Below are 6,000 nucleotides of genomic sequence, written 5' to 3'. Positions count from 1 at the left end.
ACTCTGCGTAGGAGATCATGTGTGTGATGATCATTCACACACCCAGTTTTGTGTCAGTTTTCAGCTCCCTCTGAGAGGAAATTCTTCCTCTCAGTCATGCCTCTGATACATTCTGATGATCTCTGATCAGCGCAGAAGGCCCTTGTTCTCTGGGACCTTGGAGCAGAAAATTTTTTTGCTGCACTTGTCTGTCCCAGTGGCTACCCAATTACTCCTTCCTGAACTTACCTGTCTGCTGTCTCCAAACTTCACAACTCTCCTCTGTGATCCCTAAACCTACAGATGGTTAGAACAGTACTCATTGACTCACATCAGTGATAAAAGCTCTCTGTTGACATGAGCCTGCTGTGCCGCAATCACTGCCTGTCTTGACTTGTTACTTATGGTCCACTCTTACTTTTGACTCATCAATTTTTTTGATACAGTCCTTTGCTTCATGTAATTGTCAAAGTAAGGCAGTTTGCTCTGCCAGCTCACAGGAACAGTATCCTTGAGACCTGAAAGGAAACTTAAAACTGGAATTTGCTGTCCTGATTTTATTTGGCTTCTCGATTTTGCAACTGCATAGTCCAGAGGCACAAACTGCAGCCACCTGGGTACACAGGTGTCCTGTGCATCACAGGGAGCCATATCAGAGTTGCCTGCACGTGCGACTCCAGGAGCTCCGTGGGATGTGCTTGGTGTTGCCTTGTGCCAGTAGGTGTGCCCTGGGATGGCATCCCCATGCTGGGACTTGTCCCCATGAATATCCTGGACTCATCTGTCACTGCAACCTCAGGGTGAGCGTGGCCTTCCCTGTACCCTGCACTGTGCCAGAAGGGACCAGAGGCCCCTCAAACACCAGGTTATGCTGGACTCATGCTCAGGACAGGGTGGGGCCTGGCAATGCGATTAGGTCTTGTGTGCAGGGGTGCACTGCAGCTGCTGTGTCAGACTGCACAGTCCTGCACGAGGTAACCAGTGGGTCCCTTAATGTTATGTTTCCTAAACCAGAACTGAAACCATCACACTGTAAGGATTTGTGTTAGCTGGGTTCAAGGACAGATGAAGTGACCAGTCTGCAGGTACCTACATGTGAAAAAGTTTGTGCTTTAATTGAGCAGATAACAGGGCAGATAACAGATCTAGTGCCTGGCAGGTGAAACAGCTTATCCTCTCTAGAAGCAAGGCATTAGCAGATAAAACTCTTCCGTGCGGGCAGGCAGTGGAGGGTGCTGCCCCATGTGCGTCCTGTGAGTGTAGACTGGTGGACCATCTGGACCCCATGGCACAAACTAGTCAGTATAATCCAATCTGTTCTGTTCAAAGGAAGAGGAGACAGGAGGAAAATATCTACAGCCAACTATGGCAATGGGGGAAAAGAGCATTCAAAAAGTTCTACAGTATGTGGTCCCCTAGTACTCTTCTCTCTTGCTTGCTCATTTATACAGAAAAAAATCAGAAGCAAGAGGGGTCGCTGTGCCTCTCCCCCACCAGTGCTCCTAACTGCACCTACACTGAAGCCAGTCCACTTGTGCAAGCACTCAAGTGCTGAACAGGAGTGCTTGGTGCTTTGATCCCTAGAGCCCTCCTAGCAACACCAATCTCCCCCAGGGTCCCATCCTGCAACATGAGAGATGGGACATGCCCAATCCCATCTTAGCTGATGGCTCTGTCACTGCACACAGAAACCAGGTGAAGAAAGCGTGCTGCTCAGGCAGGTCCATACCTGCTTTAGTAGCAGTCGAGATATGGGAGTGGCCACAGACAGCAAGAAAGGAACAAGGTCTCACACATAGCTTGCACTTCTTACCTCGGAGGCTCTTGTCCAAAGGTGACACAGAGAAATGAAGCATACTGGATGCACGCTGCTGCCTACAAATAGGCTGAAACTAGGCTGTGAAACTTTCCTATCTTCCTGAGGGAAGCAAAATGACAGTCTTGCACAGTCATTTTTGTTAGAGACTCCGTGTTCATACCAAATTTGCAATGAGATCCATGACAGAGGTTCCAAGATGTGATTGTAATACAGAAAGATAACTATCAATAGTAGCAAATCAGTGAGAAAAGGATGAGCCCATTCTCTCAAATTCATCTGCTTAAACCTGCTAACTCTCCATTCTGTTTTTTCCTGATTGCAAGTGCTAAGAAACACCACAGCTCTTCCCTCTCAATTACATTGGAGAAATCAAAGGTCACACTCGCCAATCTTTTCAGTGTGTGATTAAACATGTCAGGCTGTTTCCTTTCTGCCAATTAACACTCCTGCAGCTCAGGAACCCCTCCCCAGGACGCACACAAGTGTTTAATAGCACACAAACATATATTCCCTTTGATTTGCAGAGCACCTTCCTTCTGGCTCTTTCTGTGCGGTGTTTGGTCACTCAAACTATACTGAGGTTGGTAACACCCACCTCCGAACTAAACACAGCGTTTAATTTACCTGGTCTCTGAACGAAACATGCATTTCCCAATCCTGTCAGAAAACACATTTGTATGCAAATCTAGGATGGTTTTTAAGCAGAGCCGTAGGCAGCACAAACAGATGGGCAGCTCCAGCTGTCGGGGGCGATACAGCTCAGCAGGGTGGCCAGGCTCGCGCCAAACTTTAGCCCAAATATGAATCCTATGGGATTAAGCTCTGCCCGGGGCTTGTCTCCAGGGGTCCCTGCCAGGGCCTTCACTATCCGGGCGGACTCTTGAGTTGCTGGGAAGGACATTACAGTGACTACGTCTGACCCCCTATACGCTATGTGGAGCTCTCACCCAGGGCTCTCTGTCGGGTGACTTTACCAGGGCACAGCCCGAGGCGTCCTGGGGCAGCCCCTAGGTCTCGGAGGAACCGCTTCGCTCATCAGCTCCCTCAACGCAGAGCAGCGAGGGGCTCTCCGGCTGCCTCACCCCACCATGGCTCTCTCCGCGCTCCAGCCGCCGGAACAGGGCCAAGGGCTGCCCGGTAGGGACGGGGATGGCGGCAGAACCAGTCCACGCCGCGCTGCCCCCTCTGCGCGCAGGAAAGAGCCCATGGGTGCTCCGGGTCCCGCCGACCAGCGCCCGCTGCCCCCGTCCCTGCCCGCCCAGCCCAGCCGACACCGGCGCCGTGACCACCTCCCGCACCACCGCCCCTTCCCCGCGTCGCGCCCGCCCATTGGCTGCTGCCTCAGACCCCGCCCCGCTCCTCCCTTCTCCATTGGACGGACCCTGCTGCTCGCGCGCGCCCCTCCCTCCACCTCGCGCTGTGATTGGCTAGCTCGTCCCCTTCGCTTCGTTCCCGGTCCCATCTCTGCCAAGCGATTGGGCAACGTTCACCCCTGGCTCCTCCTCCTCCGGAGAGTCCCGCTCTGCGATTGGAAGAGCCCCTCCCTTCGCCTCGCTCCCCTCCCACCCGGCCGCCGTACGGGGCTCCCATTGGCCGACCGGCGCCCGTCCCGCGCGCGCGCGGGCGCGGCCCGGCGGGGCCCGTCCCCGCGCGTGACGTCCGCGCGGGCCATTGGGGGAGCGGCGGCCGCGCTTCCGGCGCTGCGGGGCTGGGCGGGGGAGGCGGCGGAGCGGGCGCGACGGGGCCGGCGCGATGGAGCGGCCCGAGCGGCCCCGCGCCAACGGCTGCGGCGGCGGCGGCGCCCACGACGCGCTCCGCAACGGCTTCGTGCGTGGCCCACCCGGAGCGCAGGTGTGCTCAGGTTGGGTGGGGACACCGGGGCCGGCGGGGAGAGCGGCGGCGGCAGGGCCGATGAAGCCACCGAGGTGTGGCCGTGGGTGTGGGGGACGTCGGCAGAACTGGGCTGTTTGTGGCCCCGGCCCTCGCCTGGGGAGGCGGGAGGGCAGTGCCCGGGGTGCTCGCTCGCCGGGCTGGTGATGGGTGTGAAATGAGTGGCCCTCAAGTCACGTCTGTAACTTTGCTGCAAGGCTTTGGTTGGCGGCAGAGCTTTGAACTTAAACCCCGCTACAACACAATAGATCTGTGCTTTAGAAGAGAAGGTTTTAGCAGTTCTTCGCCGCTGTTCTGTTGTTCCAGGTGCGATGCACAGGGCTGTGGGTATAAGTAGCCAAGAGCAGGGACTTCCCTGTACAGCAGAGTTGGGAGATTGATGCAGCACTTCCCGTCCGGCTGTATGGACACTGTGATGCGAATGTGTATTTGTGCTTTCAGACTGCCAGTTGTTTCTCTGCAAAGCACTTAAGTTTTCTGTTCTAGTGTAAAGATCTTAATAGTTCTCATGGAGTCAGTACCAGCAGTATAGAATAGATTGTTTCCTTGGATGCTTCTTGAGAAAAGCCTTCCTCCATTGTCATCCCTCCTGTTGCTCCTGTTTTTCAGTCCTTCTGCTTTTCCAGTGTAGGCTTGTGCAGTCACTGCATGAACCAGATTGAGAGCTGTTGCAGGGTAAAACTAAACTTTTTTTTCCCCTGAGTTATCTTTAACTCAGGATACTTACTGTGTTTCTGTCACTGTACGGATGCTCACAGTCTTGCCCTGGCCCTTGGGAGGTGATAGCACAGTATTGGGAGTGAAAAAGTGGAGGAGGAGGGTACAACACCTTGGCGTGGCAGTATTGTCAACTTGTACTGGTTTGGGGAGCTATAGCACCGGTAGTCTTGCCTTGCACACACCAAGCGCTGCTGGCTGTGAAACCTTAGAGGTAAATCTATGAGCTAAGACCAAGCATGGTGATGAGTGTTCTTTTGTGAGTGCTTCCCCACACGGTGCTTTCTAAAGAAGAAGGTCTGAATACAGTTATGTTCTTCTACTTCAGAAGAACAGAAAAATGAAGTAAGGAAGCCTGTTCGTCAAGGATTTTGTTCAGCTGTGTATCTGGAGAACATGGGAGATACAGCATTTGAATGGAAAAACTATAGACATCAAACTGAGGAAAAACCTTGCTGTTTTATGAGATATTCTATTCAGTTAGTAGCTTGTGTGTGATACTATGCTCAGATATGTTTTGGAGGCCTGAGGCATTTGGGATAACTGTTTATAAAGGGGGATAGTGCTCGTTGGAAAGTGGTCACAAGAAATCTTACCAAAAAGCCAGAATGTAGTGGCATTGTCAGAGGATGTAAGAAGTGTACAGGTAAATTTGATATCCTTGTGGCAGCTGCTTGCTGGTCAAGCAGAGATTTATAATTAAGAGTCTTACATTCTTTTCTCTATAACTTTATGTGGGCCAGATTGCTAACTTTCAAAATGAGGGTCTAAATGTTAGAATTGGACTGGAAAAAGTGACTGTTTAGGGAAACCAAGCATGTACAGCTTTCTCAAATAGCATCAGTAGTGGTAAGATGCCAAAAGATTTGGTTGATGGTGCATCACAGATTTGGGTACCTAATTGGTCTTTTGCCTTTTGAATTTTGACTGTTGGGTCTTTACACAGGATAAGGGAAACATGTCAATGCTCACTGTGTGTTCAATATGTTTGTCTGTGTATGTATATACTATGTACATACCACATGCAGTGTTTAAGAATCTGTAACGGAAGAGGTCTATGGAATGCAAAGTAATCAAGTACCAAAAAGGAGACAGCTTACATGCAAGAGTGCAATTCCTACGTAGTAGAATAAAACCCTGAAAAAGTAAAAATGAGGAAAAAAACGGTGCTTTTGCAAGAACGCCTGTGATGGGGTTCATTGCTGCCTACTAAGACTGTGCAGTAACTGACTTAGGCTACCTTGGAGATTAATGAAATATCATCAATGACTAGGAAAGTGACCATTTGAAGTTAGGATTTCAGCATGTTAAAAAAACATTCTGTTGAAATACTGAGATAAGTAACAGCTCTTTCCTTTGCTTTCTTGGGAAGTCTTGTGTTCAATTTACTTTGTTCCTGCTTAAAGTTAATTTGTTTAGAGATTCAAATTCAGTGAATGCAACAATCTCGTTATGAACATCTTAATAAAAAGAGGTTCAAGAACCATATAGCGGTTAAAAATTGTGGAAGATTGGAGAAAAGTGACTGATTTCTGACTGTACAGTTAAGGGAGCGCATGGTTAAAAAGAATAGTAATCTGTGGATGGTCTTAAAA

At 50.6% G+C, this 6,000-nt stretch overlaps 1 protein-coding gene across 1 annotated transcript in view; it reads left to right on the top strand.

Annotated features, from left to right (window-relative positions):
* The first annotated feature begins 3,573 nt into the window (after nt 1–3,573).
* The window catches only part of SPTLC2 (serine palmitoyltransferase long chain base subunit 2), an 80,558-nt gene continuing 78,131 nt past the window's right edge, over nt 3,574–6,000 (top strand). The window contains exon 1 of the mRNA XM_027672605.1: nt 3,574–3,649. The gene's annotated coding sequence lies outside the window, so the exon portion shown is untranslated. The remainder of the gene's footprint in view (nt 3,650–6,000) is intronic.

Source organism: Neopelma chrysocephalum, unplaced genomic scaffold (assembly GCF_003984885.1).
Source record: "Neopelma chrysocephalum unplaced genomic scaffold, ASM398488v2 Primary Assembly neopelma1_24, whole genome shotgun sequence".
NCBI classification, from domain to species: Eukaryota; Metazoa; Chordata; class Aves; order Passeriformes; family Pipridae; genus Neopelma; species Neopelma chrysocephalum.
The sequence above is the reverse complement of the archived record's forward strand: the minus strand, read 5'-3'. Positions and strand labels throughout refer to the sequence as shown.